Raw genomic sequence first — 22,501 nt, 5'->3', positions numbered from 1 at the left:
ACAAGGTTTTGAACCCTTGAAGCAGTTCAACCAAGTGATAACAATCCTCTCAAGTTATAAACCTGTTATTTCCATTTATAGTTCATGGTTCACATAAAATTCAAGAGAATTCAAATCACAACGACAAATAAGGCTAATAGTGTAGTGATACGAAAATAAGCAATGGGGAAGTCTTTTGGAGCAACAACAATATAGAGATAACTGGGGCAAGAGTTAGAGTATGTAGCTGATGGAAGAGCATTGGGACACATGGCTTCAGAAGGGCACTGACTTCCAAGCTTAAGTCATTACACCTACTAAGTCAGAGAGCCACTAAAATTGTTTGTACATCTAAAGCAGCTAAGTTCAATCTTCGACGTTTTTCAGCCCTCAACTCACGGGAAGACTAAGCACAGAGAAAAAGGAAGAAAAACTTAATGCAGATACTACTATTCAGTGCCAGAGATTTTCTTATAGAAACCTTTCCCACAGATAGTAACTCATTTAAGCATTTTCAGAAACCCTTTAACATAGAGACTGTGATCCAAGACAACTTACAATTGAGGCACAAAACAGTTATCCAACCTGCCTATGGTTACACACGATAAATGCTGGAAGTGAGAATGATTTTGAAGTCTTTGTTATAACCAACACTGATCAGGAGGACATAAACAAAAACATAAATATTATCATTTGGGGTCCATGTGTTAAAGACTGGTTGCCCAAAGTGATAAAGTCTTTAGTGATATAATCTCAAAGGGGACTATAGGATCTCTTCTTTCTCTTTTGCTGTTGCAATGAGGTAAGCAAGGTTGCTGCTGTCACATGCTCCTAACATGATATACTACATGCTACACGTTTACAGAAATAGGGCCAAACTGATCCTTCAAAACTGAGAGCCAAAATAAAAACATGTTTAAAATTCATTATTTCAGATATTTTTAATAGTGGTTAAAAGGTAGACTAAAACAAGAGACCAGTATGTAAAATAGGTTAGTTTTTAAAAAGAGAATAAGTTGAATAACCTTGAGAAATACATCAGTTTTTTTGGGTAATGTGATGATGAATATTGGCTGTCAACTTGACAGGATTTAGAATTACTACTGAAATGAAACTACAGGTTTATCAGTGAGGGTTTCCCAGGTGAGGCTAGGTTACCTGGAGACAGAAAAACCTGCCCTAAATGTGAACAGCACCATTTATGGGCTGGGATCCCAGACTGAGTTAAGAAGGTCAAGGAAACTGGGAACTCAGAAGCAGAAAAAAGTTAAGAGATAGATGATTGAGATGAATCCTGGGAAATGTGGTCTTCTGAAAAAGATGTGGCTAGAACAATCATGAACTCACAGCAAATGTGATGACTTGTACAAGGCCTATACAAGATCTCCAGCTCCAAACTCTGCCCATAGTGACAAGCTATCAGCTGTGCATAGTTGCTGAAGGGAGGAGAATTTAATCTTTACTCAGGACATGGTCATTGACAGTTTCCCATGACCCAGTGGATTTGCCAGTGAATGTGCTTAGGTGAACCTATGCACAGAACAGCACTTAGTGTGTTATCAGGAAAGAAAAAAAGAGAGGAAGAATGGATGTACATGAAGTTCAGAGAGGGCATGTTGGAGGAGGAAAATGGGATAGATCGATCATGAAATTCTCAAGAACAAGGAATCCATAACAAAAAATTGGTTCCTTCAAAAGATTAATAAATAAGACTAAGTTTTAGCCAAAGGACTGAGAACCCAGATTAATAAAAGTAGAGATGAAAGAGGGAGCCATTACAACAGGGACCAAAGAAATTCAGAAAAGCATTAGATTGTATCTTGAAAACATATATTCCACTAAATTGGAAAAATTACTTTGAGATTACATCTCACCTAATCAGAATGGCTATCATCAAGAAAGCAAATGACAACAGATACTTGTGAGGATGTGTGCTGATGGTAGAAATGTAAATTGTTCCACCCCCTACAGAAATCTTTGTGGAGGTTATATACAACTACCATAATTAATTTATATCTCTCCTGGGCATCTATTCAAAGGACTTCAAATCATCTTTGCACATCCATGTTCACTAGTACTCTATTTATAGTAACTAGGAAACGGAACTAGCCTAGATGCCTATCAGCTAATGAACGGGTAATGAAAATGTGGTACATAAACACAATGGAATTCTAATCACCTCTAAAGAAAAATAAACGTATAAAAATCTCAGGAACTGGGGTTGGGGATTTAGCTCAGTGGTAGAGCGCTTGCCTAGTGAGCACAAGGCCCTGGGTTCGGTCCCCAGGTCCAAAAAAAAAAAAAAAAAAAAAAAAAAATCTCAGGAACTTGGATGCAACTAGTGGACATCATAGCAAAGCAACCTAGGCCTAACAAGACAAATGTCATATATTTTCTGCCATGTGGAGCCTAGCTTTGATGTTTATATTTGTGTGTTTAATTTGGAGTGCCTGCACAGGTCAAGAAACTAAAAAGGGCCTATTGTGGAAAGGATGAAGCCTTAAGGGGTGAAAGGACAGAGGGCTGGTACTAGGAGTTTAAGTTTAAGGGGGATGGTGGTGGAGGGACAGGGCAAAGGGCAAAGTGGAGAAAAAGTTAATCAAAACTAAGGATGTATAAATATCTGTCTTAGAAACCCACTACCCTGTAAGCTAAGTGAAAAAACACTTCAACTGAGTTTGACCACAGGAACCTTGCATACCTGGAGAATGCTCCCCTGAGAAGACATGATTATTAAATGAAAGTTTCAGTGGTAGGCATGGGTTAATTTCATGAGTTATTGGTTACTGAGGTCCCAGCCGACTCCAAAGTAACACCACTCTTCGTTGCCCAGCATAACTAAGTTGTAATATCCAACTGCTGAAGACACAATACACGTTTGTGGTAGGACATAAAGAAGTGAAGCTACACTGCCCTGAAGACATCCTGCTGCCTACTCATCAATCAGTGCCGCTCTTGACCTTGGCCACAATTTACTTTCTACAGTGGGCAGAGCTAATGTACATATTACAGTGCTAAGGATAGGCAATGGTTAAGTACTAGGTGAAAAGAACTATTAATGCCATTAACATAAACTTAGACATATATACTGTCTGTCCTTAAGATACAATTAAAAAAGAAATTAGGTTGAGCAAGCCAGCTGGGAGCTGTCCTCCACCGGTTCCTGCCTCCAGGAATGATGGACTACAAGTGGTAAGATGAAATAAACCTTGTCCTCCCTAAGTTGCTTATGTTCATGGAGTTTTTATACAGCAAAATAAACTTTAAGACAATCATCTTTTTATCATGAGGTGACCTTTCTTTTCAAGGTATACAATTTCCTCCTCCCTGGTGTTCTGTCCTGTTTTTATAATGCACTTCAGCCTCCATTCTTACTTCCCTTTCTATAGGCACAGAACATGATATAGACACCCTTAGATAGCTTAAGGCGTATCTGTGAGCTCAAGCCAGCCTGGTCTATGTAATGAGTTACAGAATAGCCAGAGCTACATATTGAGACCTTATGTCAAATAAAATATAATACAGAGTCTAATAATGCAACCCAGGCCAGCCTGCCTTATAAGCCATGCCACACCTGCCTGCTATCACTTTTGATGCTTACTACGCTCTACTCAGGTACATGTGGAGAATATGTTTCTACCACCAAGTTAAATTCAGAGTATGTGGTCACTTTAGTTACAAAAATTAATGCCTCTGGCTGGGGAGCTGGCTCAGTCAGTAAACTACTTGCCATGGCCTTAATTCCTCGAGTCAGAACTCATGTAAAAATGTGGGTGTGATAGTGTGACATGATGTGGGATGATGTCACAGGTGAGGCAGGGACAAGATAGAAGGAGGCCTATCATTGGATAAGAAGGAAGGATGGGCGGGAGAAAAGTTTGAAGGAGGAGGAGGAGGAGACTGGAACAGAAAGGAGGAAGAGACAGGAGGGACAGGGAGAGAAGCAGTGGCAGGATAATAAGGCAGGTGACGTTAAGATTCCACACTGTACCTTTACAGGTTGTTATGTTTTTAAGGGATGGATGTGTATTGGGCTTTATATCTTTAGGTGGACAATTATATCTTATCAGTTGGGTCAAAGGTTATTGTGTTGTGTGTTCTTTCATGTGTAGATTTAAGTGTAATGGAATGTGGGGCGGCTGGTCTGGGCCACCACTGAGTTGGGATGTGTGTTTCTGGCATGGAAACCTGCCTTGGGAACTAGATAGATAAAGAGATTGTTCACGGCTCAGAGAGAGGCCTTCGGCAGTGTGATATGGGATGGAGCAAAGCAGGTGAGACGCTTTGCTGACTGAGAATTAAGATATTCATCAGATATCTTGGGGCACTGCAGTGTAGACCTAGTGGGGGATAAAAGACAGCGTTTTTATATTTTTTATATTTTTACAACAACAACATGACTTTGTAATCTCAGTGCTGGGGAAAAGAAGACAGAGGATCCCTGGGGTTTGCTGGCCAGCTACAGTCACTGACCTGTCAACCCCCTGGCATCCAGATGGCATGTACCCACCCCACATGTGCAAAGCCCCTTCTATCATCACCCACAGACATACCACAGCTTTATGCTATCAACAGACAGGTAAAGAAACCAGAAAAAAAATGATTTCAACCCAGTACTGGACAAACAGAATGATGCTGTTAACAAGAGGAAACACTAGAGTAGACCAAGTGACAGCAATGTATCACGTAGTGCTGGAAACCAAGGCTGAGTCCTCTTAACAGAATATACACTCTACTGCTGAGACATTTTTCTTCCCTCCACCATATTTTTTGAGCCAGAGTTTCTTACAGTACCCCATGTCGGCCAGCGAGGTCCAGGGATCTATCTCCACTTTTCACAAACTTGGCTGGACATCAAGCCTTGGGTTTATAAAGACACTAGCAATCGAAATCAGGTTTTCATGCTTGTAGAACAAGTACTTTACTCATTATTTCTCCAGTCTACAATTTACATTTAACAATCAGTGAGTTATAACATTAGGTTAGGTAGTGAGGATGAAGTAGGTAATGAGGTGCCGAGAACACAGAGGTACCACAGGTAGGGAGGGAACAGAGTTTTTCATTTCCCAGTTGCTTTCCAAATGAATGTACTTATATCCTGGAACTTACAACACACACACACACACACACACACACACACACACACACACACACACACACACCCATTATGGCAAAACAAGCAAACTGTGTTTACATTTCACAGTTCTTTTACTTCTTTTCCTGGGGTTTCTGAGCTATGACTTTTTTAAAAGAAAGGTGGTCTTCAAATGTGTATATATATCTAAAGAAGTCTTTGGACTCATGATTCAATACTGTGAAATTTGTTTCCTAAAATGTACCTGAAGTAGAGCAGGGACTAAAGTTGTAGCTCAGTGGCAGAGCATTTGTTTAGCATGTGTGAGGTCCTGAATGCACCCCAAGGACCAGGAAGAAAAAAATAACATCAATTTGTGGAGGTGCATGAATGAGCACCCCAGGGATACATATTATTTAGATTAATTGATGGTTTAATGAAAACAAGTGAGACTTTAGAATGCTAATGAATGGCAGTGACCCTAGAAACCAAATGTGAGCAACTAAAATCTTGAAGTCTACGTATTCCAGACTAAGTTCTTTCCCTTCTGAAAACTGACTCTGTATATAGCAACTCTACTAACGTCCTTCGATCTCTATTAGCTGAGGAGCTCATTACATTTTCTTCATTTACCAAGGCTCTGATGTATATTACTGCCAAACAAACTCTTGGTTTTAAGAGTGAAACAGTGACACAGCTTTTCTTTCCCTTTCAGGTACAGTGCTGCTTGGTAGTCTAGGCTGGTTGCCATTCGGCAAATATGAGGATTACAAGCATACACTATAATATCTAATGGATAGTAATCTTTTCAAGGATAACTTTTTTTTCATAAAAATTTTAAAATGTATTCTTTATGAATTAAGAAAGTTTGGGTGTTGGAGAGATGGCTCAGAGGTTGAGAGCACAAAATGTCCTTCCAGGGGAGCTGGGTTCGGTTCCTAGTATCCACAACAACTCACAACCACCTGCTATATCAGTTTCAGTGGCTCTGAAACCAAGCACATATGTGGTGCACCGATATACATGCAGACAAAACACCCATGCACATGAGATAAATCTTTTAAAAAATTAAGAAAGTTTCTTTTCTTTCCTTGTTTCCAAAGAGTTTTAATAGAGTAAATGCCAGAAAACTAATTTTCTATTCATGAAATGGTTGTTAGGTAATGTGTAAAATATTTATACATTGCTAGAGTTAGATGGTGGCACACTTTTAATCCCAACACTGGGGAGGCAGAGGCAAGCCAAACTCACTAGGAGTTTGAGGCCAGTCTGGTCTACAGAGCTAGTTCTGTACAGAGTCAAGGCAACAAAGAGAAATCCTGCCTTAAAAAACAAAAACAAAACAAAAAATTGTACTTATATACATGGTTGAGAATGGATTTGAAGTATCCTTATCTCATTACATTATACTTCATTACATTTTTGTATTAAGATTATATTAAATTACTACAACTTAGTTGGGGAGTATTCTTCCTATATTAAAGAAAAATCAGTTTCATATACATATATATAAATATATATAAAATATAAAATAACAGATTATTTTCAGACTCCCCTTTGTCTTGCTGTTTTCCCCTCTTTTAACTATTGTAGTAGACATGTAGTGAAGTAGACCTATAATTCCAGCTGTAGGGAGGCTGAGGCAAGAGGATTTCAAGCTTAAGACTAGGTTGAACTGTATAAGTTGATACATATGCCCTGTCTTAAAAACAACAACAATAACAACAACAATAACAAATCCGTCATGACATTGTGACGTCAGTGAATGAAGTCAGAAATGGCTATCTCACAAAAAAGCTGCTTAAGAGACAGAAAGCATTGATTATTAATTGCACAATGTTTGATATGTAGTGAATTTCTGACATTTTACATTCATTTTCAGCTACCAGAGCCTTGGATAATGTATATAATAGAAATGTACTGATCTTGCAAAGTTGGTATGAGAACTAAGAAGCAATGTTTAACACAAATCTGAACTTCAAGGTAAATTGTTACAGTATAGGGTCCTATCAGCCAAATGATTTGGTTCTCTGAAAGCTTGGAAGACTGTATATGTTTAGGAAAATATGGCAAGCCAGCCAGCGAGTAATGGTGTCACATAAACCAACTTGGAAGCTTCCAGCCCTTGGGATTTATCTCAGGACTCTTCACTTTTATTTTTGAATTCTCTTGCTCAACTGCTTTCTTTCTGTTCTGCTACTTTCCACCTTGTACCTCACAATACTACCTTCAGTTTGGGGGACTGAAAATTTTAAATCAACCTTAAATCCATGCTCAAAGCACATAAGCCATCTATCTACCCTGCCTTGACTTTACACCTACATAAGAGAAGAAGTTAACAGAAGTACCTAGACCCAGATAAACTGGCTATCTATAGTGTACACTTGTTACATGGGAGATTAGTCAGCAGGCTAAAAGAAAAAAAAATCTCCGGATCCACTTATGTGCTTTCTAACTGAAAATGGTACCTCTCACCCTCTCTCTCTCTCTCTTTCTTTTTTTTAACACTTTATATTATAAACTTAACTTATTTTACAATGTTACAAGCTATGGGCAGGGTAGATTCCTGAGCCCTGGAAGTTACAGAACTAGTGCTGATACAGGAGGTACACTCAAGAGTGAGAGTGAAACACCACTGTTCAAAAACTGCTATTAGCAAGATTAAGTAGATAACCACTTACGTGTTACACAGGAAGTCTAGCCTGGAGGTGTGGGAGAGGCTGGAGGAGCAGCATGTATTTATGTTCCTCCTTTTACTATCTTTTGGTGAATGCAGGACTCTCTGAGCAGACATCAGTTCCATGATTACATACTACTGTTCGCAAGTTTTAGCCTTTATCTCCCACAGCTTCGACAGTATACTTACGGGTTTCACAGGCTGCCATCAGGGAGGTATTCTTAGATCTAGACTCTAAGAAGTTGTAACTCCTTAAAGACTGACTAGATTAGTACTCACACATCCAAGATTTACTTCCTATCTAAATGAGTAAATATATTGTACATCTCTCAGGACCTGAGTTATCTGTTGTGAAGAAGCTCTACTCCACTGACCTTTGTTTTCTGATTCTTTTTTTCCCCCTTTTATAATGCTCTACCATTTCTAATCCAGCTTTTACATTTTTTCTGAACTCTTTGTTTAATGTTTCCTAGACCTGGAAGAAGTTACATAGATATTCTACTTAAGGCTGAGCATTCAACAGTCACTTATTTTCATCACTTCAACCAGTATGAGTCTGTAGAGTTACTGCTGCTCCTTGCAAAAAGAAACATCTCATTCTGGACCTAGTGATGCTCTCCTTTAATCCCAGCATTTTGGAGGCAGAAGGACATGGATCTCTGTAATAAGAATTTCGGTTTTTAAACACCCATTTATGTGGGATAGGGGGAAGAGTTATGGGAGGGGGTGAGTGGGACGAAGCAGTGAGTGGGATATAAAGTGAATAAGTAAACAAAACAAAACCAGCTATATATGTTATGTGAGTATGTTTTTATTTTAATCTGTGGGATATGGGGCTGCTTCAGATTGTCCATAGCTGCTAACTGTGATTTGTCTTGTGCTCTAGTAGGATCATGATTTTTGTCAGCTGTAGATAGCTTATGTTTGGAACTCTGGGGGCTCTTGAGAGGGTATAAATGTGAGCGCTCTGGGAGGGCATATGGTGGCTGCTGCTCCTCCTGCTGTAGCTATTGCTGGGTGGAAATATTCTGACAACAAAGACTGGACTTAACCCAAGAAACTCACTTCCCGTAGTAATCAGCAAGTAGTAGTCTGAAGAGGTAGGTCTATGTCCCTTGCCACCTCTAACTTTCTTTCTTTCCTACCTAGTGTCAACTGTCAGGGGTGTGGGGGAGGGAGGGGAGTGGGTGGGATTGGGATGAAAGATGTTAGGTATAAGAACCCAATAAAGTAGCCCAAAAAAGAACACCTACTGATTTCTGTTTAGGAAGGTTACATAGTGAGACCCTGTCTTCAAACAAACAATGAAGCATCTCTGACAAAAGCTGGCAGCTCCAATAACTAATCTACAGATATAAATATTAAAACACATTTAGATAGGCACAACATGTTCAATTAGAAAAACAGCAGTAGCTTGCCCCCTAGAGATAGCTATGATCTCCCTAACCATGGCTTTACAGTACCATATATAAATTCCTTCTTGTGGAACAGACCTCAAGTAAAATTAGAAAGTGATCGGTTGCCCCACCACTCGCTTGTCTCTATTGCATTCGTGGGCACATTTTACCTAGCCAGAATTGGCTCTACATCTAAATATGTTATTACTCCAAGATTTAAGTGGAACAATAACATGTAGACTCATGTAATGGTAAATGTAGTAACTTCATACACCAAAATTTTAAGACTTAAATGTAAGACTGTAAAAATAAAACCTAGGGCAGATACCAACCCATAGCATGAAGTTATGCCCAACATATGTTAGTAAGAAAGTAGAGTATTAAAAGTAAATGCCTGTCAGGTCACTGATAAAATGTGCCCGTGATACTCTTCAGGTAATTATCTTAATTCTTCCTCTAAATTATGAAATTGGGGCAAACAGTGAGAACACAGCAAATATATTCATTTTTCTTTTAGAAATGACTATCAGGGAAGTTGTGAAATATATTTTAGCCAGAGCCAACAAACCAACAAAATGCTCTGTTGGCCAAATATGGCAACATGAGAAAGGTGGGGTGATTTTAACAAGATTTCCCTCTTAGACTTAGGGATTTAAATGCTTGGGTCTGAGTTAATGGCAATCTTTGGGGAGAGTTAGGTGTGGCCTTGCCAGAAGTGTGCCACTGTGGATAGGTTTCGAGAGCTTAAAGACTTGAACCACTTTGAGTTTGCTCTAGTTTATGCTTATGATGTGAGCCCTCAGCTTCCTGTTGCTATGCCTTCATTCCACCATCACAGGCTCTAACCCACTGGAACTTGTCATCTCAAATAAAACCTGTTAAGCTGTACCAGTCATGAGCTTCATCACAGCAATAAAAAAGTAACCAACACAGAAGCTGGTACCAGGGACTGAGTCACCCCACTGTGACAGACTTTGGAACTTTGGACTAGAAAAGTGGTTAAACGTTGTAAAATGAGCCTAGCGTATCACCTTAGCAGGAGCTCAAAAGACAGTGGTGTAAAAACTACGCACAATGTGGTGGCCCAGTTTGAAGGCAACAACACTGACAACTGGGCTAGGGACATTCTGTGATATTTTGGCAAATACGAGATTGTTCTCTGTCCATGTCCTAAGAACTTGCCTAGAGCAACAGACTAGTATCTCAGGGGGATTGCTCGATAGCATAATATTGACTAGTTGAACAAATGGGACAAAAGAAACTACAATTTGAAGGGGAAACAAAGACTAGCAACTTTAATGTTTATAGCTAAGGCCGGTGCAGGAAAGAAGCTATAATTGTTAAGGAGAGTACAGCAATTAAGAAAAGATCTGATTTGCACTGGAATAAAGGTTTAGGTGCCCTTGGGTTAAGGCCCCACCTAGTTAAGCCTGAACTTTCAAAAGAAAAAAGTCCAGGAGATTTTCTGGCCCTGGAAAACAATTGAGGGTGGAGAAACATCTTTCAAATCTGGCAGGTGAACTTGGCAGTGTGATCCAGGTGATAGTGGCTTTAGTGTCATGAAGAATGTCAAGAGCAGAGGGGATGCTTCTTCTACTGAGGCCAGGCAACGTTCAGCACTGCATGAAGCTGTGGAAGTAACGCGTGGGTTGCACTGGATACCCCAGAATGTTGGGGATGCCAGAGCTATGGGGTTTCTGCCAAGGAGAGTTGCATATAGGAAATGTAACCAAAGAGAGAAATGTGTGTTGCAGGAGCAAAGAGGGAGGAATAGAGCCATGTGAGCCCTTTAAATTAAAATCTCAGACACTGTGGATAGGCTGGATTTGATATTTGACTTGCTGAGTTTCCATCTTGATTTTGGTCAGCTATTTCTTCACTATTTCCCTATCCTTTCCTTTCAGTATGGCAATGCTTGTTTTGTGTCACCGTACGTTGGACTATGTAATTTGCTTTTTTATCTTATAGGGCTTACAATTAAGTGCTTACCTTGAGTCTCAGAAAAGTCTGAATTCAGTGGTAAGACTGTGAAAAAGAGTGTGGAGAACAGCCTGTTAAATGTCCCTTATAGACTTGGGCTGGTGGCACTTTCTAAGGAGGATTAGGAGGTATGGTCATGTTGGAAGAAGTATGTTAATGTAGGTGGACATTGGAAGCATAAAGGACACATCAGTTCAAGTTTGTTCTCTTTGCTTTGTACTTGCAGTTCAAGAAATAAGCCTCTAGCTTCCTCCTCCTGCTGCCATGCCTTTGCTCTACTGTCAAGGACCCCTGGAACCAGAAGCCTAATAAATAAACGTTTATAAATTGCCTTGATTGTGGTGTTTTAGCACTACATAAACAGAAAGGTAACGAACACAGAGGGAATGGGAATTTATAAAATTAATTAAAACAATTAATTTATTTAAGATGAACCTGATGTATTGTGAATCTTTAGTGTGGATAGTCACCACTGTATTATCTCAGAAACAGAAAAACAAAACAAGCATTTATAATGGGTGGCTGTGGTGGTTTGAATATGTTTGGCTTGGGGAGTGGCACTATTAGGAGGTGTGATCTTGTTGGAGGAAGTGTGTCACTATGGGGGTCGGCTTTGAGATCCTCCCCCTAGCTCTCAGCTGCTTCTCCTGTCCCATGCCTACCTGGACACTGCCATGCTTCCCATGTTGATGATAATGGGCTAAACCTCTGAACCTGTAAATCAGCCCCAATTAAATGTTGTCCTTATAAGAGTTGTGTTGGTCATGGTGTCTGTTCATCTTTTCAAAGCTGTATCATTTGCTGAGTTCTATCTCTAGACCATTACACAGACTTTGAGAGACACATTTCATGCTAATTTCTTTACTAGATTGAGTCTCTTCCCTACCTTGCTTCAACAGAAAAAGAATCTGATTTCATATTCCATTAAAATACTAAGTATATATTAAAAAGCTTATTAACTATGATATCTCTAGACAGGAAAACAACACTCTTTCTGGAACAATACAGAATAAAGGCCAAAATAGTATCACAGAGCAAAGACATTTTTATTGACCTAAACATCTTGAAATTCTAAAAGTGAAAACAATTTCTACCATTCTTTGTTGTTTTTTTAAGATTTATTTTATTTTATTTATATAAGTACACTGCAGCTGTCTTCAGACACACCAGAAGAGGGCATCAGATCCCATTACAGATGGTTGTGAGCCACCAAGTGGTTGCTGGGAATTGAACTCAAGACCTCTGGAAGAGCAGTCAGTGCTCTTAACCACTGAGCTATCTCTCTAGCCCAATTTCTACCATTCTTAAATGGGAATGTATTTATTGGTATTTTCTTTTCTATTCTTCTGTAAGTTCCTGGTTTTGATAAAAAAAAAAGCCTGATAAAAGGAGGAATAATTAAAAATGGGCATAACAAATGAAAACCTTTTAGAAAAGAAAAGTGAATTTTTTCCTATTTACGAGTCCAAGATCCTTTAAAGATGATCAACTCCCTGCTTTAAAAACACCTTGATACTCCTTGCCCTTCATCACCTGCAGAGGTGGGAGACCTGGCTCCACCCCTTGCTGGCTGCTGCACTTGGGTAAGCAAGTCCCGGCAGTGCTGGAGGGCTGACCAACTCAGTTACCACACAGGCCCAGATCCAGGGCTTTGAGTTGGCCCACCCAACATCTACCAATCTATGAACAGCTGGAGCACATGAAGGAGCTGATCCTGCAGAACCAAAGCTGCAGAATCTCCATGACACTGGGCAACAACAGAATATGTGAGAGGAGTCATGATAAAGATCCAATATTGACAGAGTAGCAGAAGCCAGAGGCCTCAAACCAGACCAATGAACATTTTTGCAAGTAGTTTGGACAAAAGGGTATATAATGTGTGACCCAACATGGTACACTGCTGCTTCCATGGCGAGATTTTTCTTCTCTTTTCTTTTCTTTTTAAAATTTATTTGTTTTGGGGGAGGCTGCAAAGGCAGAGGGCAGATAGGAAGGGACTGGGAGATGAGTGGAACTGGGTGCATGACGTGAAATTCACAAACAATATAAAGTTTAAAGAAAATGAGGACATAAAGCTGAGGAAGAAGGTGGACCTGGGGGAGTTGGAGAAAAGAGTCGGGGTAGACATGATTAAAATACAATGCAAATTCTCAAAGAAGTAATAAAAATATATTTTAAAAAAGACAAAGAAAGTCAAACTGGTTATCACTTTCTTGTGGAATGATCATCTTGTGACCACTAAGAAGAAATACAGTAAGGATGATCAAGAGAGATAAAAGAATTCTGAACTTTTAATTATGTGAATAAAATGTTCCCATTTAGTGAACGAAACAAAACCAAAAATAACAACAAAACACCTTGAGAGCTTTCTACTTGTAATAAAACTGAACTTCTATACAGTTTCTCAAAGGTCTTGGATGGATTAGGCTTAGCTCACCTCTCTACCTATCTTGACACTTTCAATTCACTACTGTAGTTTACAGGGTTCACACATACATTTATAGCTGAACATTGTGATGCCTGTCACACATTTACCTGTGGGCTTCACTAATGTCTGCTATATTTACAATTTGTTATTTTCATTATGTGTTTGTGTATGGGCGTATGTGAGTGAGTACAGGTGCTCAAAGAGGCCAGAGGCATCCAAAACCCTGGACCTGGAGCTATTGGCAGATGTGAGCCACCTGACATTGCTGTTCAGACCTAAACTCTGGCCCTCTGGCAAGACATTATATGCTCGTCCACCTCTCCAGCCCGGTGCCTGTTATCTTCACTAGCTTCTGTTTACTCCACAAAACCAGTTACTACAAAGAACACACCGCGTGTCAGTTGAGATAATGCTAAGTAGTTTTGTGGGAAGGAGGTTCTTTTGCTGTTCCAATCAGGGTTCTAAGCACTTACACGTATACATTCTCTGGAAACTAGTACCATTGTGCTTTCTCTTATCTACACTGTAGCCTGTGTATTACAGAAACCTACATTTTGAATGCTTAAAATCTGAAAGGCAACCAAGTAAACAAACCACAGAGGTAAGAATTACGTTTAGGATAACTTATTAAACTGATAAACAAAGACATGTATTACCTGGATAAAAGTCCACCAAGTCCAATACAGCATAAATATCAATTCCATACCAATCCATCAGTTATAGTCATTAACAATTCTGTATAATTTATCCATCAAGCTTTATTATTTCTTCCTTCATAAGGTTGCAAAGTTCCTTAAGAGTTTCAACTGAGGAGCTAGAGAGATGGCTCAATAGTTAACAGCTTGTACTGCTCTTGCAAAAGACCTGAGTTCAGTTCCCGGCACTCAGGTCAGGTGGCTCCCAACTGCTTTTACTCTAGTTTCAGGGGATTCAATGGGCACCTGCATCCACACACATGTACTCACTCACATACCAGCACATAAACACACAATTTAAAATACAATAAAACATAACAAGAATGTGTCATGGGGTGACGGCCTAGAGAGGTGTCTCAATAGTTCAAGAGCACATAATATGCTTACAAGACGACCCGAGTTCTATTCCCAGCATCCACAGTGGGTGTTCACAACTGCCTGGCACTTCAGCTCCAGGGATATTTGACATGTCTGACCTTGATGGGCTCCTGACACTCACATGCTTATGACCCCCCCCTCCACACTTACACAGAACTTATAAAATACATCTTTAAACAAACAACATGCTATCTAAGAAAGCAACAAGCTGGGGGTTGGGGATTTAGCTCAGTGGTAGAGCGCTTGCCTAGCAAGCGTAAGGCCCTGGGTTCGGTCCCCAGCCCCCCCCCCCCAAAAAAAAAATAAAAAAAAGAAGAAAGGAAGAAAGCAACAAGCTGGCTCAGTGGGTAAAGGTTTTCCTGTTCAAGCTTGATGACCAGAGTTCAATGCCTAGAAAAGGTGGAAGGAGAGAATCAACTTCACATCTGATCTCAAGAAGCATGCCATGGTACCTTCTCCCCAACAGACAGACAGGCGCGTGCATGTGTGCACGCGCACACACGCACACACACACAGATAATAATAAAAAATTGTCACTTGCATGATGGGGAAAAGAAGAGCGTTCTAGATGTAATTCTGTTTTAGGTCATCTTGGGCCACATTTTAAAAAAAAAAGAAAAAGCCAACTAGTCCTCTTCCTTCCGAGAGGACATGCTTCCAGCTAGGATGTGGTGGTGGTGGTGGATGCCATTTTGGTCGGCTTGCTCTCTGAAGAAATGAAGTTTGGAGTTGTTGAAAATTACACATTCCTGCATGTTTAGGAGTTCTTTTAGATGATGCAACAATTCTGAAATGTGTGCTAAGAGGCAGGATTGACCTTCCTCAAGTATTCATTTTTAAATGGCTGGGGGCACTTGAAAAAACTGAGTAATCTGTTCCTGCAGCCCTTGGGTTAGCACCTGTCCCTTAGTTGATTCAGTCTTTTTTTTTTTTTTTTTTTTGGAGCTGGGGACCGAACCCAGGGCCTTGCGCTTCCTAGGCAAGCGCCGCTCTACCACTGAGCTAAATCCCCAACCCCAGTTGATTCAGTCTTAACTGATGTCTAAACTTCACAACAGCTGTAAAATTGACAAATGTCTTCCGGTCATTTATTAAAGGTGGTCAGCTGTAACTACTGGAGATCTCGAAACTGGTATTAATGGTATGTGTTAAGCTACTACACATTGACTTTCATTACTTTTCAAAGCTGTAACCGGCAGATGCAAACATCAGACACATACCCAATCCTTTACTAACAGGACACCTGAAAACACAAATTACAAGAATAGATGGAATGTTCAGAGTTATATTTTTTAGTTTGTCACTTTTTTTTTCCTTTTTAGCAGCTCAACAACGAGCAGAATCATTAAAAATTTAACAAGAGTCAGGTGTGGTGGTGCACCCCTTTAATACCAAAGATGGCAGAGGTAGGCAGATCTCTGAGTTCAGGCCAGCCTGGTCTGCAAAATGAGTTCCATGGTCACCCCCAATAAACAAACATGCAAACAAATAAACTCAACTGTTTTTATGAACACCATCACATCTTCAGCCATGATGGGTTTTGTTCTGAAACAGTAATGTACCATGCTTTTGCACAGAGTTGCTATTTCATAGTTATTTCTAGGCAGTGGAAGTTTGAGGACCATGCTAGTTTGTGATAAAAGTTTTCACTATTCTTTAGCAAAACAGAAATAGTTATGGATAAGTTAGATATGCCAAACAAATTTAATACTTAATATTTAATAATTTATTTACTTACTTGATCTGAGTCAGTTTTCTAATGTTGTCTAAGCTGTCCTCAAGCTCAGGACCTTCCATGGAAGGCTTCAGTATTGGGATTATGGGCATGGTCACCAGTCATACTTCTTTATCTTTCTAAGCCAGTCAAGTTTAGTATTCGGAGCTGTGTATCAGTTGTAAGCTAATACACTTTTATTAATACCTTCTATTCTGAGGTTGTTTCTCCTACTTTTATAATGTAAAATGTTATCTTTTTGAAAAACAAAACATTTCATTAAAAAGAATAAACAATGTAGGCTTTTTGAAGTGATTTACTAGGCTAAACCTAAATAGCATTCTCATCTTTTTTTTAATTAAAATTATTTTAAATTAGACTCATTTATGAGCATATCTGTGTATTTATGTGAACATGCATGTGCTTCAGTATCCATGCAGAAGTTAAGACCATGTGAGTTCCCAGAATGCAATTCCAGTGATAATGACTGACAGACTTTTTGCAAAGAAACTAACTGGTCCTAATACATCAGGTTTTAACCTGGGGCCTGGCCTTTGGAACTAGACACATAAGCATTCACATCAGACCTTAGTGACCCTGTATGTGACCGTAGGCGTCTTAGCGTCTCAGTTTTCTCAACTGTGAGCTGCAGCTCTGCTGAGAAGGTTAAGTAGTCTTAAAACCTGTACACACTAACTAGATCCAGACAAACTACTTTAGTTGGTAGTCATGTGTTTGGCCACTCTTCTAAACAGAAATTAATCAAACCATGACTGGTTTTTTTTTTCTTGAGAAAGTTGTACCCATAATGATCAATCTCTCAAAAGACCCCATTCATCTGTAGTTTGCACCATCTTCTGGTGGTCGTGTTTCTTCTATTGGTAAACAAAGACCTTTTAAACACACACACACACACACACACAGAGAGAGAGAGAGAGAGAGAGAGAGAGAGAGAGAGAGAGAGAGAGAGAGAGAGAGAGAGAGACACTCCTGTACGTGATTTCTTCAGAATCAAATCTCTACTTTTCAGGCTTACAATGAACTTCTTCTTTCAACCTCTTATAATACTAAAGCACAACAATATATCATGTAACAATATTGTCCTTTCGTTCCTTCTTAAAGCTAATTTTCAACCTCAATTTCTACAGTCTATAAGTTTTTTTTTTTCTGACAGATTGGTTTTTTGTTTTTTATCTTTATTTCACAGAAACTCTCGATTCTCCTCCCCCCTAAAAAGTAGACCCTCATCCTGCTACGAACCAAACCAAGCTCATCTCAAGCAAGTTTGCTAGGGTTACAGAAATGAGTCACCATGTTTGGCGAAACACAAGACTCTAACTGCCACTTACACACTAAGGACACCAAAGCCTATCTAAATCTTAAGATTTTCTTAATCCCTTCATTAAACTCTATACCCTAAATATTTCAGTCTGTATTTTTTTGTACTTCGTGACTCATTAAACCAATGCCCCTTTTTCCTTGTATCTTCCACCAATCTTCTTCAGCCATTTCTTAACTACTTTCCACCAGATATTATAAAATCACTGTGCAATCACGTTGTAATACCCCATATCTATCAAATCAATACTCTGTATTCCTGCCAGGTGATGCTGCTTTCCTGATTACATATTTCAATAGTCATGTGGGCCCTCTTGAACAAGCCTCAACTCTTTAGCATGTCATACTGCATCATGGCCTCTACTCATTTATTCTACTGCACATGTTGATCCTAGATACACACACTTTTTTTCCTTCTATGTACATGTACATTGTATATATTGAAAAAAATTGTTCCTATTATTCACCTCCAAGTAAGAACTCCCCCTCTCCCATATCAAGACTTATGTAAAGTTTATTTCTCAAGGAAAAATAAAAATCTGCCCTGAACTATAATATGCCCATGCTGTCTGGTTTATATACTCTCTTTAGCCAAAGTTTCATTTTGATTTTTGTATTTCCATATTATGAAACAAAATGTATTATGGATCCTAACTGATAAAATTATAAAGCTAGTATCCTAGTACCCTAGGGGGTTATATTGGAATGCCCTTTAAAAACAAGAAGTGTTATTAATATTAACTTCTTGTTCTAAACATTTAATTAATAAAAATTACACTGAAGTCTGTAAATAAAATGTAACCTGCAAACTAGGTGAACGAAATGTAACTGGCTATTAGGGCATCTGAGACAGAAAGACTCAAGGCAAGTCTGAACTAAACAGCCCAAAATCTACTCCCTTCCTTTTTTTTTTTTTTTTTAAAGTACACTATTTTAGATACAACCTACCATTTTTTGGCAGGGGCTAGTGGAGAGAGAGCGACCTGTACACTGTGTAAAATATCAGAATCAAAATCTAGGTCACAATCTGGGGATAGAATTTTTTGGAGGTTATTACACAAACTATGTCACATTATCTCAGTTTTCAAAGCATACTTAAGGACACCCTAAACTCAGAAGCCAAGCAACTTTATTGCAACTGATAAACAGCATTCCATTTTTGTTCCTGGAGGCATATGCTTTTGTTTTGTCATAGGGGGAAGGTTGTTTCTATCTTTAATTCTTCATCCTGACCTACAGTAACTACATGCCACATTCATTTCCCCCTAATGCTGGGGATTGTACCTAGGACCTTGCCATGGCCAGTAAGACCCTCCATCTATCCTGAGCTATATCCCCAACCCCATTATGTATTGCCTAACTCCTATCATTCCATGTGACTATATATCCTCAATAAATCTGAAATCCATAAAGCCATACAAAAAAGAATTCCTTGAGGTCCAGAGATAATTGTTTTTAAGAACAAAGGCTTGCAACTCTTATGATTATTTTTGACACCACTTCAGATATTTTGAGGAGCTCTAAGAGAAAAATGTGAAAACAAAGTCATAACTAGAATATTAATTCCATGCTTCCTCATAAATTTCCAAAGGCTAAATCTAATGATTTATGGTTCGTGTACTTTTGCTTTTAAATGAATTTTAGCAATATTGTATGTGTGTAGGGGTGTGGACAGAAGAATGAACCAAGTGTCATCTGTGATCCAGATTGGCTTTGATTCTGTGTCACTGTGATTCAGCAGGCTCGGTGCCTTTAAAGTGCGGGATGAGACATACCTACCACTTTCATCACAGAGATGTGTGGTGATTAATGAGCTAACGCCTGTACACAGTCTAAAGCTCTAATTCAAAGAGACTGTATAAACAAAACACTCTCCACAAACCTTCAACAGACAACTTCTAAATGGAAAAAGGTTTAAAGGTTGTCTCTGAGTGTCTGTTAATGAAACAGTACTGTACTAACTGGTTCTTCCCATCAATATTTCAGAAGGGGTGAGATAAGCTTTATCAAACCGTGAGGCAGATAATTACAAGCTGTGACATATACTGTGAAAACAAAGTACAGAGTTCCATGTGAGAATAAAGTGGGGTTATTTTACTTATCTCTTGATCTTAATAATACTTTTCTTACATTGTTATACTTTTATACATGAGAAAACCATACTGTAAGTTTTTAAGTTAATTAACTTTTCTAAGCTATACAACTTCAAAGCCAGGCACACAGGCCTAATGCAAAGACTATTCTGTCTACTCTTACTAGATTCTGCTAAGATCTGCATAGTTAATGCCATCAGTGACTGCATGCATTGCTCATTCTCCCCTGTTCAATGAAACCTAATATGACCATCCTATTTAGAGCATCGAACAGCTTCCTTTGTTCTCCTGGACCCTGTGTTACTTATTCTGAAATATCTATCACTTTCTAATATTATTAGACATTTTATTTGCTGAGACTGAATTAGATGCTGAGTTCTAGGAGTAAGTTAGGCATCTTCATCTATTTTGTTCATAAGCCTCCCTTCAGCACCACAATCAACCCTATAAAGTGAGCAGTGCCTATGCAGTAGACACACTCCCACTTTCCTATTTATCTGCACATAAGAACTTACTTAAGCTTTTTTTTTTAAATGTATAGTTCCCAAGGAAACAAAACAGGGCCCATATCTGAGCCAACTTACATTTAAATATTTTAATTTATTCTGACATTTTACTCTACTAAAGAAGACTGGAATTATGAGTATCATTTGAAAAACCCTAACCAAAATAAGAAAAAAATATGAAAAAACCTATAAAGCATACTGTGAAATGAGGCTTCAAGTAATGATCAGTGGCAGAGTGCCTGCCATGGTCACACATCTAGAAGCTGAATGTGGGCCTCAGATGGAGCGCACGTCCCACGTATGGCTTGAGCACTCCCTGAGAGGTGAGTAGGACCAGAAATCTATTCTGACATTATTTTTCTTAGACTTTTTACTAGCCACGCATTCTTAACCCCAAAGTCAGAAATCCTAAAATACTCAAAAATCTGAAAACCTTTGACCATTATGCCAGTACTCAAAAAGTTGTGCACTTTGGAGTTGAAATTTCCCATTAGGAATGTTCAATCTGTACTCTAACACAATGATTGTAAATTCCAAGAATTTCTTTAAAAAAAAATGCAATTGCAATGACAATAGTTATCAAATTTTATTATTCTTCAAAGTTTTATTATTAATCTGTGTATGTATGTGTGTGAGCTACAGGCAGTTGTAAGCCACACAATGTGGGTGCTTGAACCCACACTCAGGTCCTTTGGAAGAACAGCAAGTGTTCTTTACCACTGAATGGTATCTTCAGGAGGAGAGTTGCCAAATTTTAATTTTCCATAGAGGGAGGGATACTAACTAAATCCAATGACCATCACCACTTTGTCAAAAAAGAATATTAATATTTTAAAAAGTCAATTTCAATAAAAAGATAGTTTCTTTCAATGAATACAAATTTACAATCCCCTTATTATGGATAAAAATGCAGAATTTCAGATCTTAGATACTCTTCTGTAATAAATATTCTTGACAAAGCAGCTAAAGTGAGAAAGTTAATTGCAGCCCATTGGGGTAGGAAGCCAAGGGGTCGGGAGCGTGAATCAGCTGGTTACACTGCTCCACAGCCATATGCATACATATGGACAGGAGCGTGCACACACATACATACACAAATTAATAATAAAACTTTGAAGAATAATAAAATTTGATAACTACTGTCATTCATTCAGTCTGACAGCAGAGTTGAAATGTACACTGGTGCTTAGTTCATTCACTGTATCCATTTTAGCTGTCCAAAAGCCCTGTATTGGAAATGATGTCACTTCCAAGTAGGATGAGTCCTCCAGTATCAATTAACACAAACAAGGAGACCCCCGCCTAAGGCATGCCCATAGGTCCATCTCCCAAATGATTCTAGATTCTGTAAAGCTGACAGCACTGTTTACAGCAACTAAGAATGAAAACATTAAAGTATAATTAAATCTAATATTAAAATAAAAAATTTGGAACCACTGTGCTGATAATTCCAGCACTTGATAGGCTAAATCAAAGACTGTTATTAATCTGAGGCCAGTCTAGGCTTCAGAGTAAGACTGCATTTTAAAACATTAAATAAAGGAAACCACTGGACTGTAAAAAGTCTTAGTAAAATGGTATTCAAAGTGAAAGCCATGCTAAAGAGGGGAAGAAGGTATCTTTAAGATCCCAATCTGTTACACAGAAAATCAACAGGGTAAAATTGAAAGAAAAAAAAAAACAGAAAAATAATATATGGCTAACAAAGAAAAATAAATCAAACCATTACCAACAATACAAATAATTGGGAGATATGAGTGAAACTAGAATCAAGTACCATCTGTTTTTGGAAAGGCAAAAACTAAAGTCTAAAGGATCAATAAAATGGAAAACTTGATTTCATCCATTATTGGTGCAACCAATCTGAACAGAAAATTGGCAGTTATCTCATAAAGAGAAGCTCCTATCCTGTGATCTAACATAGATTTATGGACTAGGGTAATCTTTCTTAATGTAGGCCTACAGGTATCTGGAATGAAGCACCACTAACCTAAAAACCAGGGGAGGGAAGTACTTTCCCTGTATGAAAATAATGTTACTAGATTTTTACTTGGCTGTGGAAGATCAGTAGTTCAAGGCCAGCCTAGGATACACAGTGAGTCCCTAGCCCTACACCCCTCCAATGGAAAAAAGATCAAAACAAACTAGAAAAAGATAATGCTGCTGAGTTTTAACTTCTCCACTGGACAGTCACTGGGAAACCAGAGGAAAAACAAAACTAACTCCAAGGTCAGATATTTCT

General features: G+C 38.7%; 1 protein-coding gene and 1 long non-coding RNA gene across 3 annotated transcripts in view; one reads left to right on the top strand and one right to left on the bottom strand.

Moving 5' to 3' along the window:
- Positions 1 to 22,501, bottom strand: part of Abhd17b (abhydrolase domain containing 17B, depalmitoylase) — a gene marked incomplete at its 5' end in the record, with an annotated part of 34,737 nt that overhangs the window by 8,545 nt on the left and 3,691 nt on the right.
- Positions 8,739 to 18,366, top strand: LOC147997074 (uncharacterized). The gene is made up of 2 exons (XR_015653072.1): positions 8,739 to 14,839; positions 15,638 to 18,366. It is a non-coding gene; the product is annotated as an uncharacterized LOC147997074 (long non-coding RNA).

Source organism: Rattus norvegicus, chromosome 1, assembly GCF_021556685.1.
Source record: "Rattus norvegicus strain SHRSP/BbbUtx chromosome 1, alternate assembly SHRSP_T2T, whole genome shotgun sequence".
NCBI lineage: Eukaryota > Metazoa > Chordata > Mammalia > Rodentia > Muridae > Rattus > Rattus norvegicus.
This window is presented reverse-complemented; position numbering and strand designations above follow the sequence as displayed.